Source organism: Dasypus novemcinctus, chromosome X, assembly GCF_030445035.2.
Source record: "Dasypus novemcinctus isolate mDasNov1 chromosome X, mDasNov1.1.hap2, whole genome shotgun sequence".
NCBI lineage: Eukaryota > Metazoa > Chordata > Mammalia > Cingulata > Dasypodidae > Dasypus > Dasypus novemcinctus.
In genome coordinates, this window is record NC_080704.1 from 88,776,371 (window position 1) to 88,803,091 (window position 26,721).

General features: G+C 37.6%; 1 protein-coding gene and 1 pseudogene across 1 annotated transcript in view; one reads left to right on the top strand and one right to left on the bottom strand.

Annotated features, from left to right (window-relative positions):
- GPR174 (G protein-coupled receptor 174) overlaps positions 1 to 26,721 on the top strand; it is a 117,000-nt gene that overhangs the window by 43,977 nt on the left and 46,302 nt on the right. The gene's annotated exons all lie outside the window — the stretch shown is intronic.
- Positions 23,822 to 25,002, bottom strand: LOC101427333 (DEP domain-containing mTOR-interacting protein pseudogene; annotated as a pseudogene).

Genomic DNA, 26,721 nt, shown 5'->3' on the forward strand with positions numbered 1-26,721 from the left:
TTTATTAAATTGTCTTTTTTAAAGATACAGAGATCACAAAAAATGTTACATTAAAAAATATGACAGGTTCCCACATACCCCACCCCCACACCCCTACTCCTCCCATATCAACAACCTCTTTCATCACTGCAGCACATTCATTGCATTTGCTGAATACATTTTGGAGCACTGTTGCACTGCATGAATTATTGTTTACATTGTAGTTTACACTCTACCCCAGTACATTCAGTGGGTTATGGCAGGATATATAATGTCCAACATGTGTCCTTGCAATATCTATTTTAACTTGTCCTATATCCATCATTGCACTATCTTGTGAAACACTTCCCTGCTTCCATTTATTCTATTCCCCTCTTTCCCTCCCCTCAGGGCCCACAGTGACCATCAATTTTCACTGCTTGAAGGTCCAGATTCACAGATACTTGCAGCAATGCTGAGGGCTTGTCATACTAGACAGTTCTCCCCCATTGGGAGCTCAAGAGACACAATTCCCTCTATTTCAGAACATCAGGCCAACCCAGGATATGTGTACTCCTTCCCACTCATTGTATGGATCTTCACCCAATGATATAACCCACTGTGATAAGATAATAACTCACACACTCCCTGGAAGCCTGCCCCTGTGTCAGATGCCCCCTCTTAAGCACCTTAAATAGATAATACTTCCTTATCATATTTTCTAAAGAATTTTCTCAACATTATAGTGTCAACCACATACCCAACAATCTCTCATGTTCTGCAGTTTTGGAAGATCCCGTGTTGTCTTAGAGGCTTTCTTATGACATTTTTGCTTTGAAAAAGAGAATACTATGGTTTTTGATAATGTTGTGTGGGAAAAAATGGCCCACAATTATAAGTTGAACATAAGCAAATATAAGGGAACCTCCACCCCCCAATCAACTAAGCACCAAGACCAGAAATAGCTGATATAATAACTGAGTTGAAATGCAAAGGATGCAAGCCTGGGATCCATAACACTTGCTCCAGATAGTCTAAGTTTGTGTGAGGCACTGACATTCCTCAATTTTGAAATCTGTGGTCCCATCTTAAAGGTGAGAATCTGGATTTCTAAGATTAAACTCTCTCTAAAGGGCAAAAGGCTTATCCTTAAGCTTGGATCCCAGACAACAAGAATGGAATATTTGTTTTTCTTTAGATAAGGAATTTTTGAGACCTTGATTTCATGAATCACTAGGTATCCATCTATACCTAAATTCATGTGCAGCACTGGACTAGGACCCTGGTGACTGGATTTATTGTCTACTACACTCTTGCTATTGAAGTTCATAGGCAGTTACAATCACAACCAGTCAGGGGATAATGAAAGCTTTCATGAGGAAGATAGCCATTTTATAGAGGTCTTAGAAGATAAGCAGGATTTCAACAGAAAAGGTTGGGATAGAGCAATTGAAGTAGAGGAAAAACCATGAACTCAACAATGGAAACAGAAAAGCATAATGAGTACCAGCGAAGATTCCAGGGTATGAAATTATTGCAAAATTGGTTATTTGAAGAAAGAGAATATGACCGGGCATTAAATACTGGCAGTGTGAAGCTGAGTGATGAACTTCTTGCTGTCGCCAAGTGACTGAAAGAATGATACCTAGAGCAGAACAACAATTGTACTGTCTACTGAGAAGAAGTCGGATTCAGACCTCAGCAGAGACATTTAGACTCAGCTAAGTAGAAGATCTTCATGGCAAAATGACAGGGTTCAACTATAACTCCATTATCTGTCCACACATGTGTTTCCTCCCTCCATGAAGTTGACCTATGAGGAATCATAGGAGGTGTCCAAAATAGGAGACTATGGGAACCTGACTGAACATGGCATCTGGCAATAAACCCACTTTAAAATAAAAATTCTGATGGAACATTCATTAAGGCAGAACCAGTGAGTTCTCTATGAGAATTAACCAGGCAAAGATTTCCCAAAATATTTGCGTATTGCACTGTAGTCACCTCTTTACTTCCATCAAGTCTGCTGCTGAATAGTTTTTCCAGAAATGTTAAACTACTTGACTTCAAAGACTTTGAAAATTTAAAAAAAACCTGGTATTTGCCATGTGTGATGATCAGAATCAAAAAGAAATTGTTCTGCTCTCTTATATCTAATATTTGTGATTACTTATGCCTCATACAATTGCCTCCTAAAGATTTGCAGACCGATTGTCTCATTCCACATCATTTTCAGTCACTTGCAATAGGTCTGCTTTTTACTGACTTATTAAATTGTGCACCTAACCAGCACACTAAAAGGTAGCCTTCGAGCAAATGGTTGCCTATGGCATGTGATTTGATGGTTTCTGGGTAGGGCTCCACACCTCAAAATAGCATTTCTATTTGCCACTACTGTGTCTCAATGACCATCATTAGTAATTACGTTATTCAAAGATCTAATATTTTAAAATATATTTTAATTTGTTTTTAAATGATACATAGATCACTCAAAATGTTATTTAAAAGATATATAGGAGGTTTCCATATATCCCATTCCCCACATCCCCCACTTTCCCCACATCAACAGCTTCCTTTATTTGTGTGGCACTTTCCTTGCATTTGATGAATACATTTTGAAACACTGCTACACAGCATGGATTGTAGTTACATTGCAGTTTTCACTCTCTCCAAGTCCATCCAATGAGTTATAGCAGGATATCTAATGTCCTGCATGTGTCCCTGCAATATCATTCAGGACAATTCAAAGTCCCCCAAATTCCTCCATATCACACCTCTTTTTCCCTCTCCCTACCTTCTGCATCTCCCATGTCCACTGTCTCAGTTTACTTTACTGAAACAGGGATACCCATTTTGAAGGAGGAAAACACTAAGGTGTTACAAGCTAATATCTTCATAGATAATAACAGCTTGCTCAGAGCAAGTATCAGCAAATTGACACCCCAAACTCTCTTTAATATTCATTTGAACCAGGTTTTGTCAGGAGAAGCAACAAAGACCTAATATTGTTAGAACATACTCCTGAACCATATCATAATTAAATCTCAGTGAAGATTCATATTTGGATGAACAGGTAAATATTCATAAACAACAATAATAATTTACCATAAGAAATGCATATTCAATTCAGGCAATTATATCCTTACTTCCCTTTTCCCCTTCTTTTTTCTCTACTCTCAAGGAAATAGTTAAATTGAGGAAGGATAGGCTCCTGAGCAAGAAAAAAAATGTTTGAATAGTCAGCAGTTTCCTTCAAATAAATGTTTAAATCAAATTTGGGATCTGTTCCAGTGCTTATTACAGTATGGATTATTTCCTGAGAAAGGAAAATTTCAAGGAATTGTGGCATTCTCCCCAAAAATGCTTTCTTCATCTATTGTCTCCAACACCTTTCAGTAAAGCATTATTAATATTCATCATCATATAACCAACAAGATGTTTTCCCATATTTGAAAGCCTCCTCCATAGCCCAAACAACTTGCCCCACTAGAAAATAATGTAATCTAACAAAACAGATAGCAGTGATCCCAGGAGGGTCCAGAGGAATCTTAAGTGAGATGCCCAATTCAGGAATATTTCAATGTTATAGGCTAGGAGATAGAGATGAAAATTAAAGTGTGGCCTGTGAGGGAATAACTAACAGGAAAAGTAAAGATACTGCAGGAGTAGTGTTAACTGACAGTTTATTTCCCTTCAGTATATGTTATTTTTTACTTATTTATTTATTTTTTTTATTTTTAAAGACTTTTATTTTTATTTATTTCCCCCATTACCCTTGTTGTCTGCTCTCTGTGTGTTCATTTGCTATGTGTTCTTCTTTGTCTGCTTGTATTCTCACTAGGTGGCTCCAGGAACTGATCCTGGGACCTTCTGGAGTGGGAGAGAGGTGATTACTCTCTTGCACCACCTCATCTCCCTGCTCTGCTACATCTTTTTGTTTTTTTTTTTCTTATTTTCTCTCCTCTGTGTCTCTTGTTGCTTCATCTTGCTGAGCCATCTCTCCATGTCAGCCAGCACTCCTACACAGGTCACCTTTCCTGTGCAGGGTGCATTTCCCACGTAGGGCAGCATTCCCATCACTCCTGTGTGGGGCCTCATTCCCATGTGGGCTGGCACTTTGTGTGGGCCAGCTTGCCACATGAGTCAGCTTGCCCTCACCAGGAAGGCCTGAGCTTCGAATCCTAAACCTCCTATATGGTAGATGGGAGCCCAATTGGTTGAGCCACTTCCGTTTCCCTTCTTTTTTATTTTTTAAAAATACTTTAGTTTACATAAATGTTGCACAAAATATGCAGGGGATTCCCATAGGCCCCAATCCCTCCCCACCCGACAATTTCCCTCATTAACAACATCTGTCATTAGTGTGGGACATTTGTTACATTTGATGAACATACATTGGACCATTGTCAGTAAGCATGGATTATAGTTTAATTTATAATTTGCAATCTATCCCACACCATTTTGTAAATTATGACAGAAAAATATTTTAATATGCTTTTATTTTCAGGCAAAAGAGCTTCAGAAAATATTCATCATTTAGCAGTTTTACAAATGCCACTTTTAGCTACTTTAGAGAATTAGATATGATTTCCATGTGTTTTTCCTGGTTTGTTACTAGGAGATTAGCCTTATATATAATGTGACCTTTCCATAGGATTAAAAATGGCAAATCTGTTCTAAAAGACAGTAAAATCTGAAACCCTAAAGTCATTGCTATATTCCTATTTCATTCTATAATTTTCAGTATATGCTACAATTTTTAATAAAGAAAGCAAATATTAATAAATCTCAACCTAATTTAAAAATAAACACATGTGTTAATTCACTTTACAATACCCCGATAACTCTGATTATGAATTTCATTTTGGTAAACTGCAGATTTGTCCTTTTTGGCACTGAACTGAGGAAAATCATATCATACCTGAAATCCATGATAAATGACATCAATAGACTAACCAATTAAGAACAACAAAAAAATGCTCTGCCTATACACCTGCAATAAGAATAAGGCCTAGAGTAGCACTGTGCCTGGGAGTTTCCTCCTGACAGCCTTCATGTTACTCAAATGTGGCCACTCACACAGCCAAACTCAGCATGTAGATGCAGTGCATTCCCCCCAGCGTGGGACATGACACCCAGGGATGAGCCTCCCTGGCACCGAGGGATCACTACCACGTACCAGATGAAGATGCAACTAGAAAAGGACCTTGAATTAAAGGTTCAACATGGATCAGCAGAATATCCCTGTCTACATATATAATAACATGACTTCAAAATGCTGTTTGACCTAATGTAAGGGGGAAATGGAAAGGAGAAATGAGAATATAAGGCTATGAGTCTCTGAAAAAGAGTCTGGAGGTTGTCAGAAGGAATCCCCTTATGCACAAATGAGCAGAGTCTGAGAGACAGATAAAGTAGATACAACCCCAGGTATTGGTTCTTTTGAGGAATAAAGAGACCCACGGGTTCTATGGTCATGGCAGATGGGGTTCACTGCCATGGCAGATGGCCTTTCTTTGGAGCTGGTGTTTCTGTGTGATGGAATTGGACTCAGACGGGATCTCTTTTCACAAGACTTGCATGCTACTTTATTGGAATTGTAGTTGGTGCTGGGGTTTTAGATATATTTAGGGGATTTGAATCTCTGAACTGATAATATGACACCCAGGCCCAGAGCCTCAACAGACTTCAGCTCCTACACTTTGATTTATTGGACTTACCCCACTCAGCTAACATGGAGTTGAAGAAGGTCAACCACCACACCATGGAGCCTAGAGTGTCTACAACTGAAAGCAGGAGGAGTGCATCCAGTATCCATGTGGAATCTAAACCCCCACTTGACATAGATGTGCAATGGTCACAACCAATCCAATGTCCACAGAGAAAATGTGGAATGGGTGTGGGAAGGGTAGCCATGGTGGCTGCTGGGTTTGGGGAATGGGAGGAAGAGATGAGATGTGGAGGCGTTTTCGGGACGAGGAGATGTCCTGGGTGGTGCTTCATGGACAATTACGGGACGTTGTAGATCCCCCTAGGACCCACTGGATGGAACGTGGGAGAGTGTGGGCTATGATGTGGACCATTGACTATGGGGTGCAGTGATGCTCAGAGATGTACTTACCAGGTGCAATGGATGTGTCACGATGATGGGAGAGAGTGTTGCTGTGAGGGGAGCGGGGGGTGGGGGTGGTGGGGTTGAATGGGATCTCATATTTTTTGAATGTAATTTTTAAAAATAAATAAATAATTTTTTAAAAATGCTCTGGAGTTTCAGAGCATTTGCAATAAAAGTGAAACAGTATGAATTCTCAACAAGAGAATAGTTAATACCATCAGTTTAAAATGGTATTTGAAAGCAGATTATATTACAACATATTTGAATGGAATGAGTTTTTGGAAATGCAAGATTCCAATTTTAAGTGAAAGTTGTGATTTTTAAACTATTAATTTCTACCACTCCAACACAGGGACTTCTTATAAGAAGGTGTAAAGCTGATTACATTTAGTCTATTCATGAAGGGTATCATCATGTTATCCAACATTTCATGATTCATTCCCTAATTGATTTATGTAATTAATTTTTCAAGAGGAATTAATAATAAAACATCATCAGACAAAAGAATCAAACCAAAAGTCTACTTTGTTTGTCTCTCCTTAACGGAATTGACAAACATAGCTTTCAAATTTGCAATGGAAACATATGCTATGCTAATGTAGAAATAAAAAATAAGCTTTCCACCTTCATCATAAACACATAAACACATTGCACAAATGCCTGAAAAATCAGAAGTATTTTCACTATGTCTTTAGAGAAGTTTTAAATAATATAAATGTTACATAAAAAATACAGGTGATTATAGTTTACATTGTATTTTACACTCTCCGCCAGTCCATTCAGTAGGTTATGGCAGGATATATAATGTCCAGCATTTGTCCCTGCAGTATCATTTAGGACAACTCCAAGTCCCAAAAATGCCCCCACATCACATTTTTTCTTTCCTCTCCCTGCCCTCGGCAACTACAATGGCCACTGTCTCCACATCAATGATAAAATTTCTTCCATTGCTAGAGTCACAAGTGTACCTCTTATATTTTTAATGTAACATTTTTTTGTAATCTATGTATCTTCAAAAAAAGACAATTAAAAAGATTAAAATAGCAGAACTATATAAATTAAAACTTTGAGAACAAATTTAAAACAATAAAAAATTTAAAAAGTAAAGGAGAAAAAAAATACAGGGGATTCTCATATACCACAAAAACTCCCCCTTCCACATTTCCCACATTAACATCTTTTATTAGTGTTCTACATTTGTTACAATTGATGAAAAAATATTGAAGCATTGCCATTAACCCTGAAGTATAGTTTACATTATAATTTACACTTTGCCCTTCTAAAGTACATAGATTTTGAAAAAAATGCTAAAGACCTGTGTCTTTCATGGTGATGTCATGTAGGATAAATCCAATGCCCCCCAAATGTGCCATTGTTAAAATTTTTTTTGCTCTCTCTCTCCTCAGAACCTCTGGTGGCCACTGCCATTTATCAATGTTACAAGTTCTTTCATTGCTAGAATAATAATGTCTGTAATAGAATAAAAGTAGCCCACACTGCTTCTGATTGGAGGGGGTTTAGATCTCATGCAGCAGATGGATGGAACTGTCTTGCTTGCAGTTGTAGATACTCTGTTTTTTGGGATGGGGATTGCCCATCATCATCCTTCTGTTATTTGTCCTTGGTGAGTCCAATGAACTGGAGAGTAGGTGTTGTAACTCTGCTGAAATTCAGGGCTCAACCAGCATATGAACAGATTGAGGATTTAAGTCACTGGGACATATATTTAATAAGTAAAGTGTTAATTATAGTATCAAATAAAAGGGGGAGAAGAACCATGTGTACTGAAATTATAAAGGTGTCTAACTCTCTTACATTGGGGAGCATAAATTCCAAAGTAAGGCCCACTAACAGTGTGCTGAATTACTGAGATTCTAGAGCTCTCAGGAGGAGCCCGACTGTTTGAAGGACTGTTTACTGTGGCAGTCAATGAAATCCTGCTGAGATGTGTGTAAGAATAATCTCTGGAATGATTTCATGACTCACTTTGATATCTTTTAGCCATAAAATCTCATATGTATTTAATATTTGCTCCTTTGCTCAAGGTATTTTTCCAGATTCATTGCTAGTCAGCACTTGCTAATAATCCTTCAGTGTCAAAGTTTCATCCCAGGGAGCCATATCCCACACCAGGGGAAAGTAGTGAATCTACGTGCTGAGTTTGGCTTAGAGAAAGGCCACATTTGAGCAACAAGGAGGCTTTCAGGAGGTAATTCTTAGGCAATATATATTACTATGCTAAGTTTCAATTTCACAAGAAAAGGCTCATAAATACAAACAACATCAAGGGCCTGGCATAATTATCTGTCCTCCTTTGCTAGGCACTACCCATGCACTCAGGGAACTCTTGAAATTCTATTAGAGAATAAAGCAGGACTTCCCAGGATGGGAATTTAATTTTCAATCCTTTATTGTTTGTGTATCTGTTCTGCTAAATGAAATAATTTGCTAATGATTTGATATATATATATATATATATAGAGAGAGAGAGAGAGAGAGAGAAAGAAATATATAATAACTTATTAAACTCAAGCATAAGAAAGCAATACACAGACATATATTTATTTTTATTGAACTTCTGTTAATATTTGGGAGAATATAAAATAAGTAAAGATTTGTCTACAAACAGGGTTCAAACTGCTGCATCATAATCATTTATGATAGATATAAACTCACCAAACCAGGGGATGTATTGACCTACCTGGCCCACCTCCGGCCAGAGTCCCAATTGGATATATACCTATATATTCGATTTATTGGAGATACATATATTTGTGTGTGTGTATTTAGTTAGTTAGTGAAACTTTTGTTAATTGAAAGAATACAAAATAAATGAAAGATTGTGTATAAACAAGGGTCCAACTGCTATATCTCAATCCCTCATGATATGCATACATACATTTACAAGTGCACCAAACTGGGGGACACATGGACCTATCTGGCCCACCTTCGGACAGTGTCCTGATTGGATGCAAAATAAATATGTTTATGCATATCTAGTTTAATAAGTCTATCCTGGCAATTAGAGTGAGAAACAAGAATAACATAACCAGTCAAAAGATTAAATCAGTATTGATCAGATTCACAAAATAACAGAAAAATAGAACGGTCTCACATAAAACTCACCAACATCTAGCTCACGGCTGGGAAGGCCTGAATCAGCAGCTGATACCAGAGTATGATTGAAAACACCTGTGTATCAAGCACCTACAATCTGATTTATTGGACTTACCACACTCAGCTAAGATGGAGTTGAAGAAGGACAACCACCACACCATGGAGCCTAGAGTGATTACAACTGAAAGTGGGAGGATTGCATCCAGCATCCATGTGGAATCTGAGCCTCCTCTTGACATAGAGGTGCAATGGACACAACCAATCCAATGTCCACATAGAAGAGGTGGCATTGGATTGGGAAAAGTGGACATGGTGGCTGATGGGTATGGGGAAAGGCAGGAAGAGATGAGAGGTGGAGGCGTCTTTGGGACATGGAGCTGCCCTGGATGGTGCTTCAGAGGCAATCACCGGACATTGTAAATCCTCACAGGGCCCACTGGATGGAATGGAGGAGAGTATGGGCCATGATGTGGACCATTGACTATGAGGTGCAGAGGTGCCCAAAGATGTACTTACCAAATGCAATGGATGTGTCATGATGATGGGAACAAGTGTTGCTGGGGGGGGGGAGAGGTGGGGTGGGGGGGGTGAGGTTGAATGGGACCTCACATATATATTTTTAATGTAATATTATTACAAAGTCAATAAAAAAATAAAAAAAAAAGAAAACACCTGTGTAGAGCACCCTCTCCCTGGATGGGACCTCATTTGGCCTGATCAGGGACTGTCCCTTTTACTATGCTCATAATCAATAGACTTAATACTCTAGATGCCAACTTGCAAGCACTGTTTCAGTTCCCAAGGAATTGGCAAGCCTCCTCAGGAAGGAACACAACACTCCCTGGGAAGTACAATTCAAGGTACATGCATCAATCCCTGAGGAAGTGGCCAGCTTTTCGAGGGAGGAACAGTATACTCCTTGGAATGCACCCTATCTGTTCTTATTTGTTACAAAATATTCCATTATGTGCCCACTGTTCTAGTTCTCATCACTCTTCAGAAACATGAAAAGTGCTGACCAGGAAGGCACTGGTTTGCTGATTAACAAAGCTTCCTACATGATTTTTCACTTTTAGGTTTGAACAATACTCACTAAAATTTTTCCCAACACAGTATCCACCCCTGAGACATATGAACACTTATCTTAGAGCCATGCCCCAGGTGCACCTTTCCCCAAGGATTCCCCCATCACTGACACCCTGCACCGGCGATCCTTAGTTTTGACACTTATACAATCCAAATCTCTCCAAAAACAAAACTAATAAATAAATAAAATTAGAAATAAAATAATAACACATAACAAATAAAATAAGAGATAAATGAATTTTTAAAATTCATTGTGTCTTTTATCACTGTAAGATCTGTTATCTTTTATGTACAGTGAGTTTCTTCTGTATGTTCCTCCAGTGTCTTAGCTTCTGTGCTTTATTTTCAAAGATGTTTTAAGTTACAGAAAAGTCACATGGAAAATTTGGATGATTCCTATATAATTAATACCTTCCCCCTCTTCCACTCGCCCTTATTAATATTTTACATGTGTATGGCATATTTGTTAAAATTGATGTACAAATATTGAAAAGTTGCTTCTAACCATGGACAATAATTTACATTATGGTTTGCATTTTGCATTATTTACATTATTACAGAAGTTGTGACCTTACTAAACAGTCATGAAAATATGTAGAATTCCCATACAACAATGTTTCACCAACAGAGAACAACATTGTGCAACATTTGTGGCAGGTTATGAAATAATATCATTGAAACATTACCACTAACTATGGTCCATAGTGTGCATTTGGCATATTTTTCCATACCCCACTATTATCAACACAGTACATCTTTGGCATTGGTACAAGAATAGTACAGTATTGCTGTTAACTATCATCCATAGTTTACATTAATTGTGTTTTATCCATGCTTCTCCAAATTCCCACCATCCTGTAATAATGGCATATATCTGTTCCATTTCACAGAAGGACATTCTTGCATTTGTACTATTAACCATAATTCTCATACACTTCTGATTTCACTGTGTTATTCAGTCCTTAGATTATCTTCTAGCTTTCTTTCAATTGAAATTTATATCCTTAGACCACTGTTTTCAGCCACAATCCCATTTATAAACCACACAATTACAGTAAAGTTAATTAAAACATCTACATACATTAAACATCAGTAGTCATTCACAGCCCTCCTATCTCCTAATAAGCTACACTTTAGGTTTTAACTCATGCGTTCATTCTTCATATTTAGCTCATATTAGTGAAATCGTTCAATAATTGTCCTTTTTTGTCTGGCTTACTTCACTTAGAATAAAGTCTTAAAGATTCTTCCATGTTATCATATGTGTCCCAATTCAATTACTTCTTACTGCAGCATAGTATTCCATCATATGAATAAACCACATTTTGCTTATGCATTCATTGGTTGGTAGAAATTTTGTTGTTTCTATCATTTGGGAATTTTGAATACTGTGGCTCTGAGCACTGGTGTGCATGTCTGTTTGTGTCACAATTTTCAGTTCTTCTGAATATATTCCTAGTAGAGGAATTGCTGGATCATGTTGCTGTTCTATATTTAGCTTCCTGAGGAACCACCAAACTGTCTTCCACAGAGGCTGCATCATTTTACATTCCCACCAGTAGTGGACTGTTTCTGTTTCTCCACATACTATCCAGTACTTATTGTTTTGCAGTGTGAGAATATCTCATTGTAGTTTTGATTTGCATTTCTTTAATAGCTAGAGATCTTGAATACTTTTTCATATGCTTTTGGTCATTTGTATTTCCTCTCTGAAGAAATGGTTTTTAAAGTAGTTTCCCTATTTTTTAATTAGATTGCTCGCTCTTTTAGTGCTGATTTGTATGATCTCTGATCTCTTCTTATAGAATAGAAATCAAACTCTTATCAGATAGGTGGTTTCAAAATATTTTCTCCAATTGTGTGGGCTGCCTTTTCACCTTTTTATGATGTCCTTTGAATAAAAAATTGTTTACGTTTGAAGAGGTCCAATTTACAAATATTTTCTTTCTCTCCTCATGCTTTCAGTGTAAGGTTTAAGAATTCAACATGTACTACGAAGTCTTGAGGTTATTTTCCTATATTTTTTCTAAGACCATTATAGTTTTTGCTTTTATATTTAGTCTTTGATATATTTAGAGTTAATTATAATATAAGGTGTGAGATAGGGGTCCTCTTTCTTTCTTCTGGATATGGATGCCCAGTTCTCCCAACACTATTTGTTGAATATACTGTTCTTCCCCAACTGGGTGTGTTTGACAGGCTTATCAAAATCACTTGGTGGTAGATGCGAAAGTCTGTTTCTGAAACATCAATTCAATTCCATTACTCTATATCTAACTTTATACCAGTACCATGTCTTTTTTTGTTTGTTTACCACAGTAGCTAGGTAATATGATTAGAGTCCAGAAGTGTGAGCACCCAAACTTCTCTTTTCCTTCTTAAGATGTTTCTGGATTTGGGGATACCATTACACTTCCAAATAAACTTAATAACTGTTTTCCTTTTATTTAAAAATGCTGAGGAAAATTTTATTGGAATTGTATTGAACTTGTATGTCAATTTGTGTAGAACTGACATTTTTTATCTCTTTTTAAAGATACATAGATCACACAAAATGTTACATTAAAAAATATAAGAGGTTCCCATATACCCCACTCCCCACACCCCATCTTCTCCCACTTTGACAACTTCTTTCATTAGTTTGGTGAATTCATTGCATTTGATGAGTAAGTACATTTTGGAGCTTTACTACATAGCATGGATTATAGTTTATGTTGTAGTTTACACTCTCTCCCAATCCATTCAGTGGGTTATGGCAAGATATATAATGTCCTGCATCCATCCTTACAGTATCTTTGAGGACAACTCCAAGCCCCCAAAATCCTGCAATATCATGACTCTTTTTCCCTCTCCCTGCCTTCAGCAACTCCTATGGCCACTGTCTCCACATCAGTGACATAATTTTAATGATATTTAGTATTCCAATCCATGAGCATGGAATATTCTGCCAATTATTGAAGTCTTTTATATCTTTTACCAATGCATTGTAGTTTTCTGAATACAAATGCTTTACTTCCTTCATCAAGTTTATTACTAAATATTTATTTATTTTAGTCACTATTTAAATGAAAATTTTGGCTGACTTCCTCCTCAGATTGTGCATTACTAGTATACAGAAATACCGATGATTTTTGATTATTGATCTGGTATCCTGACACCACTGAATTCATTTATTACATTTAGCAGATTAGTTGTAGATTTCTCAAGACTTTCTAGGTATGGGATGATATCACCTGTGAATATATTACTTCTTCCTTTATGGTTTGGAGGCCTTTTATCTCTTTTTCTTGCCTGATTGCTCAAGCTAGAACCACTAGCACTTTGTTGAATGTGGTGACAGTGTACATCCTTGTCTTGTCCCTAATCTCAGTGGGAAAGCTTTCAGTGTTTCACCACTGAGTACAGTGTTAGCTGTGGGTTTTTCATACATGGCCTTTATTTTGAGGCAAAAGTTTCCTTCAATTCCTACCTTCTGTAGTATTTTTATGAGTAAATGTTGTTGTTTTCTGTCAATGGCTTTTCTCTGTCAATCAATAGGACCAAGTGGTTCTTTGATTTATTAATCTGGTGTATTATGCTGATGGATTTTCTTGTATTGATCCACACTTGATTGCCTGGTATAAAACACATTTGATCATGAGAAAAATTCTTTTAATGAGTTGTTGGATTCTATTAGCATGTATTTTTTTTGAGGATTTTTACATTCATATTCATTTGGGAAATGGTTCAATTTTTTCATAATATCTTTACCTGGCTTTGGTATTTGGGTGGTACCAGCTTCATAGAATGAGTCTGGAAGAGCATAAGATTGGTATTAAATCTTTTTTGAATGCTTGGTAGAACTCAACTTCGAAATTATCTTCTGGGCTTTTCATTTTGGGGAGTTGTTTGATGACTGTTTCAATCTCTTTACTTGTGATTGATTTTTTGAGGCCTTCTGTTTCTTATAGAGTCATTGTAGGTTGTTCCTACATTCCTAGGGATATTTCCATTTCATCTAAGTTGTCTAGTTTGTTGGTGTACAGTCGTTCATAGAATCGTCTTTTGATCATTTTATTACTGTGAGGTCAGTAAGAATGTCCTTGTTTTTATTTTTTATTGCCCTGGAGAACTCCCTCCCAACCATTTATTTTCATTTTCTCTTTTTGTCTTTGTCAGTAAAGCTAATGGTTTGTTGATTTTGTTGATTTTCTCAAAGAACCAACTTCTGGCTTTATTAATTCCCTCTGTTTTTTGTTCTCAATTGCATTTATTTCTGCTCTGATCTTTGTTCTTTTATTTATTCTACTGGGCTTAGGAACAGTTTGCTGTTCTTTTTCTTGTTCCTCCAGCTCTGTAGTTAGGTCATTGATTTTAGCCCTTTTTTTATTTTTTGATGTAAGCACTGGGGACTGTACATTTCTTTCTCAGCACTTCCTTCACTGAAACCCATAAATTCTGTTATATGGTGTTCTCATTTTCATTTGGCTCCAGATATTTATTGATTTCTCTTTCAATTTCTTCTTTGACCCACTTATTATTTAAGGATATGTTGTGTAACCTCCATATGTTTTTGTATTTTCCCTTTTTCCACCTCTTGTTGATTTCTGAGTTTATTCCAATTGTGATTGATACAATTTAATCTTGTTGAATTTATTGAGATCTGCTTTATCATCTAACATTTTATCTATCATGGAGAAAGATCCATGAGCACTTGAGAGGAATGTATATCCTGTTGTTTTGGTGTGCAATGTTCTGTATATGTCTATTAAGTTTAGTTTATCATATTATTAAGTTCACTGTTTCTTTATTGATGCTCTGCCCAGATATTTTATCCAATGCTGAATGGTGTAGTAACTCTCCAATTATTATTGTAAAGATATTTATTTCCCGCTTCAGTTTTGCCAGTACTTGCTTCTTGTATTTTGGGGCATGCTGGTTAGGTGCATATACATTTATGATTGTTATTTCTTCCTGATGAAATGTCCCTATTATTAATATTTAATGTCCTTTCTTGTCTCTAGTAACAGTTTTGCTTTAAAGACTATTTCATCCATATAAGTTTAGCTACTCTAGCTTTTTGTTGTTGTTACCGCGTGCATGGAATATCTTTTTCCAGCCTATCATGTTCAATCTATTGGTATCCTTGGGTCTAAGATGAGTTTCCTGTAGACAGCATATAGAAGGCTCATATTTTCTTATCCATTTTGCAAATCTGTGTCTTTTTTGGGGGGAGTTTATCCATTAATATCAGTGTTATTACGGTAAAGGTAGTTCTTATTTCACCATTTTTGACATTTCAGTTTTATCCATCATATTTTATTTTCACCACTCTTTTTACAATTTCAGTTGCTTTTACCAATGTAATTTTCTAGACTCTCTTCTAAGCCTCCATCTCCTGTCTTTTATTTTCATGGTGAAGCAGTCCTTTAGTATTTCCTGCAAAACTAGTCTCTTGGTCACAAATCCTTTCATTTTCTGTTTAATCTGTGAATATACTAAACCTGCCTTCATTTTTTAAATACAGTCTTGCTGGATATGATTCTTCCCTGGAAGTTTTTCTCTTGCAGTGTCATTAATATGTCATGTCACTGCCTTCTTGCTTCCATAGTTTCTGAATAGAAATTGGCACTTAATCTTATTGGGTATCCCTTGTATGTGTGGCACCACTTTTCTCTTGCTGCTCTCAGGATTCTCTCTTTATTTTGACATTTGACATTCTGATTAGTATGTGTCTTGGCATTGGTCTATTCAGATTTATTAAGATGGGTGTACCTTGTCCTTCTTGGTCATGGATATCTATGTTCTTCAATAGGATTGGGAATTTTCATACCATTATTTCTTCAAATATTGCTTCTCCCCTTTTCCCTTCTCCTTCTCAGGTAACCATGACATTTAAGTTTGCATGTCCCTTGCTTTCATTTAGTTCCCTGAGTCCCTGTTCAAGTTTTCCCATTCTTTTCTTCATCTGTTCTTTATTTTGTTTGCTTTCAGAGACTATTTTTTCAAGCTCATCAATCCTTTCTTCTTCCTCCACAAATATTCTGTTATATGCTTCCAGTGTATTTTTAATTTCATTTATTGCATCTTTCATTCTCGTAAGTTCTGCTATTTTTCTGTGCATGCTTTCAAAATTTGTCTTTGTGCTCAGCCAGTTTCTTCTTTTTTATCTTTTATGATTTTTTTAAAGATACAGAGATCACTCAGAATGTTACATTAAAATATGAGTTTCCCATATACCCAACACACCATCCCCCACTCCTCGCTCATCAACCAACCTCTTTCATCAGTGGGGCACGTTCACTGCATTGGGTGAACATGTTTTGGAGTACTGTTACACTGCATGGATTATAGTTTACATTGTAGTTTACACTCCCTTCGATTCATTCAGAGGATTTTGGCAGGATATATAATGTCCTGCATGATATGATAATGCAATATCATTCAGGACAACTCCAAGTCCCAAAAATGCCCTCATATTGCACCTCTTCTTCCCTCTCCCTTCCCTCAGTAATTCTCATGGCCATTATCTCCACTACAATGATACAGTTTCATCCATTGCTAGAATCAACAATTATTCTACAATATAATACCAGTAAATCCACTCTAATCCATATTTTCTTCCTCCATCCTGAGGACCCTTGGAGAGCTATGTCCACTCCACCTCTAAATCAAGAGGGGACTTAGAACCCATATCCTTAATCTCTCTAGCCTTCTCATTGAATTTATTAACAAGATTTACTTGGACATCCATGCTTATTTGTCTCAAATCCTTTGTTTCATCAGTACTTATCTTATCCCTTTCACTGGGCCATATTTTCCTGTTTTCTGGTAGAGAATGTAATTTTTTATTGGTGTCTTGGCATCTGGCTTACTATATGTATTTATTCTGGGCTCATTTTCTCTTTCTTGCCTTTTCTTCCTTGCTGGTTGTGTATTAGAAGCTAAGGATATAGTTGGCACTGTAAGCTATGGAGACTAAAGCTGCCTGGTTTTCCCCAGGAACTGATAAAGCTTCTCCCAACTTTCTCCTCTGCCAGGGGTAGGGACAGAACTGCAGCTGTGTGTAATAATCTAAGTCATGCAGGCCTATGCTCTCTGTATTGCATGGAGAGACTGATGAATCTTCAAACCCCTTCCTCCCCTGTCTGGTGCTGGAATAGAGCTGCAGGTATGGGAAAAAATCTGTCCCATGTGGGTCCAAAATGCAGTTGCATCAGGTAGTTACATCAGGAACATTGACATAGCACTGGTGTCTTCCTCCCCTGCCAAGGGAGGGGATTGGCCCTCTGAAGTGCCCAAGAATCTAATCCATAGGGGCTGGATGTGCCTGCAGTACCTTGAGAGGCTGAGGGTATACAGTACCTTCTACCTTTTCAGGGGTGGGAATGGAAAACATTGGCCAAATAGCTCATTTCATGTAGTCCAAAAGTGCCTGGTGTTGCCTGAAGAGGCTAAGGAAACATCCTATCTTGTTAGGGTATTGGAGTGGATCCACCAGTGTCAAATAGTTCAGCCCCTGCAGGTCGAAAGCACCCAGAGAGTACTTGCCCATGGAGACTGAGGAAACACCAGCCCCCTTTTATCTTATTAGAGCATGGAAGTTGATCCACAGCCACCCAACATTCCAATGTGTGCAGGCCAGAAGTGCCTGCCATTGCCTGAAAAGCCTGAGGAAGCGCAGCTGCCCTCTTATCTTATTTGAGGTTGTGAATGTAGCTACAGTTGTGCAACTATTCAGTCTGCATGGACCAGTAGCACTTGCAGGTACCAAGAGAGGCTAGGGAAACATCACCCCCTCTTGTATTATTATGTGTGGGAGTGGAGACACAGGTGCCCAACAGTTAAGTTCTTGCAGGCCAAAAGCAGCTGCAGTTGCCCACATAGGCTGAGGAAATAGCAGCTCCCTCCTATCGATGGGGAAAAGGGTAGGGGTGGAGATGGAATTGAAGATGCTCAACAAACCAGTTCATGTGTGTTGAAAGTGGCTGCAGTTGCCTAGAGAGGCTGAGGAAACATAGCTTCCCTCCTATCTTATTGCAGGGTAGGAATGAAGCTATAAGTATCCATGTATCCAGTCTGTGTGTACCAAAAGCACCTGCTGTTGCCCAGAGAGGCTGAAGAAACATCAGACCCCTCCTATCCTATGGGGGGAGGGTTGGAGGTGGAATCCAAAGCACTCAAGAAACCAGTCTGTGCAGACTGAAAGTTCCTGTAGGTGTCCAGAGAGGTTAAGGAAACAGGTCCTCTCTTATCCCATTGAAGTGCAGGGATAGAGCCACAGGAGTCTGACTATTGAGTTTGTGCAGGCTGAAAGCACCTGCAGTTATCCAGAGATGCTGTTGCAGGTCCTGCCAGCTTCCTCCCTGCTGAAGGTAGTACTGGATGCTAGGCTAGGGCTGTAGTCAAATCTGGGTGGAAAGAAGCTAATCCTTGCCATCACTGTGATTTTCAATCACCCCTGCTTTCCCTTATGCCAGAGGTAGAGTCAAAATGATAGCCACCGTCTCTTTCTGACTTGGATTCAAACTTTAGCTCTTCTTAGGATTATACTTTAGCCAGTCAAATTTACTAATCAGTAGGTGAAGTCAGTGGTCATCTATCTCTTACTACCCTGATTTTTGGAAATGGGGCTTCCAACTCCAGCCACAGAATAGCTCCTGAGGCAGCTTGCACTGCTAGTGGAGGATGAGCTCTATTCTGAGACTTGGAGTGTTCTACTACTCATGAATTTTCCCTGCAGGTGAGCAGTCTCCTCCTTCCATTCTTTCAAGGATATTACAGATGCTTTTCTGGTCTCCTGAGCACGCAGAACAGGTGCATTCAATAGCTCTGGGTAATTACTAGCTGCCCTGGAGAAATAGCTGACTTTTGGAGCTCCTTAATCAGCCACCATCTTGCCCCTCCCAGAAGTATTTTCTATGAGAGCAAAGAGAGTCATTTCAGAGGTTCTCCATGAGTGAAACTTCACAAAAATAAACAGACCTTTTTGAAAATTATACACAAAGGCACAACATACATATGAAATAAAAGCTACTATAAACATTGCTAATGGCTAATTTAGGACAATTATTGATATTACATTTATGAATGGGGTTTTTCCACTTTAAACTAAGTCAATTGCCCAAATATGATACAAAATATTTATTTTGCATTCTATTATTTAACAACATAATGACTGAGTTAATTAAAATTTATACTCTTACTTTCCTGGATATGTGACACCACTTTCATTTTATAGATACTTCAAAGCCAAAGGTCTATTTTCACTACATTGCCCTTCACTCAGTGCAGCTGTGGTGTAAAGGCCATAGGGCAGGAAGGTAGGAGACTGGTATTTGGTGTAAGCTGTGGCCCAAATAAACCTCACGTGCTTAAAAGCAGGCCACTTGGCCACTTCATGTCTCAGTTCCCTCATCAGTAAATGAAAAGTTTAAACTGTGCTCTACATGAAGCTACTATCATTTCAGGATTTTCTGACTTTGATTTCTCATTTAACATTAGACTTCATTCACAACTTAATATTACACTATTACCCAGGCTTTGGTCAGTAATTTGCATCTGGATTGCTGAGAATTTTCTGTAAGTTGGTATCTTCTTGATCATTCATGTAAAAATTAGAGCATATATATTTTTAAAAATTGTACTGTTAAAATGGATTAAAACTGGTGACAAATTCTTTGCAGCTCCTCTGACCAAAAGGCAGAGTCTATTCCCCACCCCTTGATTCTGTGTTAGCCTTGTGACTGGCTTTGGTCATGGAAGTGACACTATGTTTCTTCATATCAAGTCCACCAAGGCCTTGCATCTTCTACTCTCATGCTCCTTGATGTCAGCCACCTAATGAGGAAGCCTAGGCTAGCTATGGGGAAGGGCCTCTGGCCAAAGGCCCCAGCAAAGTATGAGGTCATCTGAGACCAATCAGCCCCTGAACAGCTGACTAACTTCAAATGTATACATGAACCCAAATGACACATGGAGCAGCAGCAGGCCATCCCAGGTGAGCTTTGCCTTAACTGCTAACCCATATAATCCAGAGCAAATAAATGGTATTTTCGTATGCCATAATTTAGGGTCTTTTGGGAAGCAATGGAGAGTTTATATTCTATTTATCAGAAAACGTGCTAAAATTAAGGATTAGATATGCTAGGTAGCAAGACACAGTCCCTTAGAGTGCTTACAGTGATGCTTAGAGTGTAGTGTTGGAGAGAGACATGTAATTTGGGCAATTTCAAAAGAAATGTCATCAAAGTTATAATGTGGGGTTGGAGGACCTGGCACAAGGCTCCATGGGAATGCAAAGAAGTGGCATCAAACCCAGAATTGGGGAGTTGGCAAAGACTTCTCAGAGGAGTGTAGATTACAATGTAAACTATAATCCATGCTTAGTGGCAATGCTCCAAAATATTTTCACCAATTACAAAGAATGTACCACACTAATGAAAGAAGTTGTTAATGTGGGGAAAAGTGGAAGGTGTGGGGAGTGGGGCATATGGGAATCCTTTATTTTTTTAATGTAACATTTTATGTAACCTAAGTATCTTTTTAAAATAAATTAATTAATTAATTAAATAAATAATTTTTTTAAAAAAAAAGGCTTCTCAGAAGAGAGAATATCTAAGGGGAGTGAGAAGAAAAAAATTCCAGACAATGAGGGAGAAGGAGGAGCATTCCAGTGAGGACAAACTGCATGTTCCGTGGCCAGAAAGAACAAGATGGGGCTTCTTGGAGAGCAAGATTATCTAATATAATTACCGTGTGAAGCTGCCTGGGTGGGCTGCAGGGGCATATAAAGAAATCTCTCTTGGTCCTAAGAACTTAGTATTCTCTGGTTTTAGGACTCTAAACTTAGGAGGAAATATTTCCCCCCCTTAGTTTTCATTTGACCAAAGCATCAATGAAAACTTCTGATTCAAAGAAACCTCAAAGGGCAGTAGACCATGCAGAGTAGTTTAAGAGAGAAAATTCTCTCGTGCTTAGATTGATTATGTAGCACAGATATTATGCCAGAGTCCAATGTAATGGGCATTTGGATGTGAGAAGAAAGTAGCAGTAGCAGGCAAGAAAGGTTCTATTTCCTGAAAGGAGTTTCTGCTTCTTATAAACAATGAGTATCTGGGGACAGAAAGTATTTAAGACTCATCTTTTAAAGGTATTGTAAACAATTGTTAAACCACAGTGGGAAGGTCTCCCACTTACTAGGTGTGTGATATTGGGAGCATGACAAAACTCTTTAAAGTCAGTTTCCTCATTGGTAAAATGAGGATAATGCTGGTCTTGACCTCACTGGTTAATGAGGATAAATGATGTAAAGTGCTTGGCTCAGCTCCTGGCACACAAAAAGCCTTCAATCTAAGTTCCCTACATTGGGAGTGAAAATCATGGGCTATTTAGCATTAAACAGACCTGTGTTTGAATCCAGGCCAAACTGTTTAGTAGTCTTTGCAGATGTGTGAACTTAGCGGCCAGTGTTAATTTTGCACAGATTCAGTTTCCACATCTGAAAAATGAGGGCAAAAATGTTTACCTTTAAAAATTTTGATGAAGATGAAAGGAGATAATACATGGCAAAAGTCATTAGCACAGAACCTGGCATACAGCAGAAATACACACAACCACTAAGGCAATATTTCTCAAATGCAGATGGACAGTATTAATTTAAACATTCTATATTACTTTCAAATCCTATTCTCTGGCAATGGTGAGAGCACATCATGGTGTTTTAGACTAGCAGAGGTATTATTTGGTTATGACAGTAGTCAAAACAGAAAATCTAGGGGCAAGTATATTATTAGAAGGAAAGGTGAAAATGTAAGTTGGGACTATATAATATAGTAAAATCTCATGTAAAATATGAATATGGTGATATTGCATATATAAGACTGTTTTATAAAATATAAATACAAATATACTAGAGATAAGGAAAGAGAATAACAGCTATGTACAGAAGGGAAAGCTTAGAGAGACTGAGAGGTGATGAGTTTTGTTTGGTTGGTTGGTTCTTATTTATCATTATTATTATTATTACTGGAATAATGAAAATGCTCTAAAGCGATTGAAGTGATGAGTGCACAACTATGTGCTTATATTGAATACCATTGATTATACACTTTGAATGGATTTATGCGTTATTAATATGTATCAGTAAAATTATTTGTTAAAAATCCTCTTCTCTGACTAAAGCCTGTGGATTAGAAAAGTTGAATTTATTGTATAAATCTATATATGTGTGTGTATATATATATGTAAATGAAAAGAAATTATTTTAGCATGGTCCATTCCACCAGTATTAATACATGAAGATAACCTTTCATTAAGAAATGAATGATGTTCAGCTTATATATTTTACTTTATTAAGTTGTGATAAGAATGGAACCTTGTCATTCAGAGTTCATTATATGAAAGTCAGAAGAATTTAACATTCCCTGACTCATTAATTTGGCACCATGAGAAATTTCCTCTATATACCAACCCCAAAACATACTCTTTTCTAAACCAAAAAAGGAAACATGCATATATAGAAGTAAGCTGAAAAGTTACAATGCAAGCTGTTGATTTGGGGAGAAAAATATCCTTCCCTCAAATAAGCATCATGTTGTTACATGTTGTTACACCAGAAAGCTAGTAAAACTTCTGGCCATGAAGAAAATTTAGATACAGGTTTTATCACATATGAGCCAAGTTTCAGAACATGTGTCCCAAAAGTAGAAAAAGAGATTCCTTCCAAGGGATATCTTGCCAGAAGCCTTGATTTAAAGCCATATATTTGTACAAAAACTCTTCTGATTTCACACTCAACACATTTAGGATTAATTATAGAAAGCTGTTATTGATGGTTTGTAGACCAAAGTGGTTTAGGTTCAGAAAGATAAAATAGAGGGCTACACAATTTTAAGTAGTATCTCCCTACCTAGACCCACCCCATAGCATCAAAAAGTTTTGCTTTGTTTCTTAAGCTAATGCCAAAATTGAAAACATTAATTCCAAAGTTTCCTCTAAAGACAAGGCATGATTTAAAAAAAAAATTTGATGGCTTTTAAGCACTCCAATGTTTTAGAATCTCCTACAAAATGCTAGCTAAAGGGTAATATTCTCTTGGTTGTTGCTTCAATTTGAAACTTGGTGAAATTTAGATTTTTTATTAAACAATCCCATGCTAATTTTGGTGAAACTATGTTTTAAGTTTGTAAAAACCACTCCATCAATTGCTAAGAAGAGAATTTTACCATGCATCTTTTATGGCAAGAGAACTATTTCAACAAATTTCTGCAAACTAAATTGAGATAAAAACAATGAATGAGAACTACAAATAGAAATCTAATAAGGCAGTTCTATCAGGTAGGAAAATTCTATTTCGCCATTTTTTTTTTCCTATTTTTAATGATGTATTACCTGGTTCTTCCACATTCAAAGTGTTTAAATCTCAAATTAAGATGCATATGTACAGAGAAAAGGTTGATATGCTCAAAGCCATCCATTTGCATTCAAGTCTTGTCATTGCATTGCTTTACATTGTTCTGGTTTTTATCACCCACAGGCCACTAAGGGCCTGGAAGTACATCTTGTTCAGCACTCTAACTCCTCCATGAATTCCACAGCAGTTGTCCATGGATGGTCAGAATCAGATTGCTCACGGTCAGGTAGTCTACATGCAGCATATTGAGCCCACTTGTAGACACTATGAACTAACAAATCTTCATTCTGGTGGCAGCTGTGGGGCCACTGGGGTCCACGGCCTGCATGCACACTACAATGCCCCAGCCAACAACTGTGAATGTCTTCCTTGCCTATGAACCCCAGGAGTTAGGAGTTCTTCAGAAGTGGCAGGTATCTTTAATACAGACTTGAGGTTGCAGAGCACAGGGAAGCTGCAGCTGAGTGTGGGGCTCCTGCTGAAGTAGCCATTGCTGCCACAGTTGACCATGCTGCTCCTCCTCACCACAGACACAATCTTGAGTTCCTAGCTGGGACTGACTGACATAAAACTGGCAGATTTCTGATTGTCATGGTTTTGCTTTCTGAAGCAGAAAGGACTATCATGAGTTTCCAGGAAAGAGGGGGACTTTTCATTGAGCAGCTTCATTAGTTTCTGAGTCCGAAGGGAGTTCATTCTGAACTGGTAAAGAAGATTTGTGTTTATTGGACACATACTGTGTGATGTCATGCTCCAGCTTCCCTTTTCCTTTTAATGGCAAAGCTGCACTGCCTCTTTCCTTGTGGTGACCTCACCTTCTTGAACCAACCAGTCCATGAATTCAGATGCCTTGAAAGTGTACTCATATTTGAACCTTTTCTCCTCCCTGGGCTGCAGGAGTGCATTTTCAGGGCTTATCATCATCTCATAGAGCCTCTATCTTCTCATGAAGGCCTTTATTCTCAATGTCCAATGGGAAGATGCTATCATCCTTTATAAAGCAGCAGAAGAGTTTGACATCCTTGAACTCCTTATGCTCACCACACACTTGATGAATGATGCCTCGGTCTGCTAATTTCTGCATGAACTTAATTGCTGTCTCTTGTGGAAGCCTCTTTGTGTTCCATCAGTCAATCAGTTCTTTCACAACAAAGCAGTCTGGGTAGGTTTTGAGATGATGTCTGTTATCATTAATAACCTTTTTTTCGTGCAGCCTGAGTCATAGCTTCTCCCCAGTGACCGGTACTTCAGCCATGTGCACCTGTTCCCTTTGCCACGTCCCACCACTCCTGCTGGTGCTCTTGTTACTGCCAGCCCTGACCCCCTTCTCCATGGTAGGTGCCACTACACTTATCTTCCCTCTCTGCCCTGGTTTTGGTCTTTAAGATTGAGCTGCAAATATATATTTTTAAATATTTTAGTTGGCTCTCCTTTTATATGGTTTTGGGAATGCTGTACTTTGCTTATGATTGCACTTTTCATACTTTGCAGCAATTATTATTCTCCTTCATTGGACTTCAAGGTTCAAGAAGACAGAAATTATGTGTTTCTGCCATTTATAACCCTAGTACTAAATGTGATGCTTGGCAGGTTGTAGTTGCTGAATAAATATTTACTGAGTGAATACTGGATAAATCCACCATGTTCCACATATGGTACTAGTTGTTCTAGGGGATGCAGAAGTTTATAATACCCTGCCACTGACTTCAAGAAGTCTATAGTGTGGGCAGGAAGGGTGGTGCAGAAATAAGACACAGGTGAAAATTACTATACCAAAAAGCCAAGGGCATTATGTGTTTTAAGAGGGGTATCAACGGGGTTTAAAGAAAATTTAACATAGTAGTGTGACGTTAACCACATCAGGTTTCAGGAAAAACAAGGAATTTGAGAAAAGTTTTTACAAACAGGTAGGATTGACAGTCAAAAAAGAAGATATTCCAGGCTGAGGTAGCATACTTAGCAAATATTGTTTGTAAAAAATTAATAGAGTCAGTTTGGCTACAGTGCTGAGAATTTCATAGGAGCCATGGTTGACAAAGCTCTAAAGGTAGATGGTACTGCATTAGGGAAGTCATTGATTGCCAGACCGTGTTGTTTGTGATTTGTTAGGCAATAGGGATTCATTAATACTTTTTAAAGAACATATATTAAGAGCTCATCTTAGAGAACATTTATCTGACAGCATTACCTAGAATGGCATGGCAAGAGATAAAATAAAATAATAAGGGACTGGACTATAGTGAAATACTGCAAATTTTAAAATTTAAGGGATATAAGAGATAATGCCATTTCAGAAACAATGATATCAGTTAGAATAACTAATGTTAATGAGAACGTACAATGTACCAGGCACTGCCCAAATGTGCTACATTGGCTTATTTAATTCTCACACTGACTCTATAGATTAGACATTATTTTATTCTCATTTTGTCAATGAAAAAATTAAGGATAGGGATGATACAGCTATTAATTGAAAGATCCAGGATTGAAACCCATGTCTTTGTGACTTATAAACATACATTTTTTTCTCACCATAGTATTCTTAGGAACCTCTTTAGAAGTGGAGAATAAGCAACAATAGGCCAATTTCTCCAAGATTTTGAGGCAAGTTTCCTGGGAAAATAGTGGTGAGCTTAACAGCAATAAGGAAATCTGGAGTAGAATTTGATTTGAAGTTGGGAGAGATAATGCTTTACTTCATTTTTGATATGTTAATGTATGTTCAATTAATGCTTATTTAATGAAATTAATTCATTCAGCAAATACTGAGCTTTTTTGTGTCTGGTACAATTCTTGGTTTCAGAGATACAGCACATTAAGAAAACACCCAAGAATCCCTGTCTTCACAGACTTTACAATTTTTTAAGGAAAATATATATAAAGAAAATAAATAAGGAAAATGTAAAGAGCATGTTAGCACTGTGTGCTATGGACAAAATAAAGCACTGAAAGGAGATGGGAAGTATTGGAAAAGAGTTACAATTTTAGATGGAAAAGTTAGAGAAAGCCTCAAGAAAAATGACATTTGGATAGAGACCTGAGGAATGTGAGA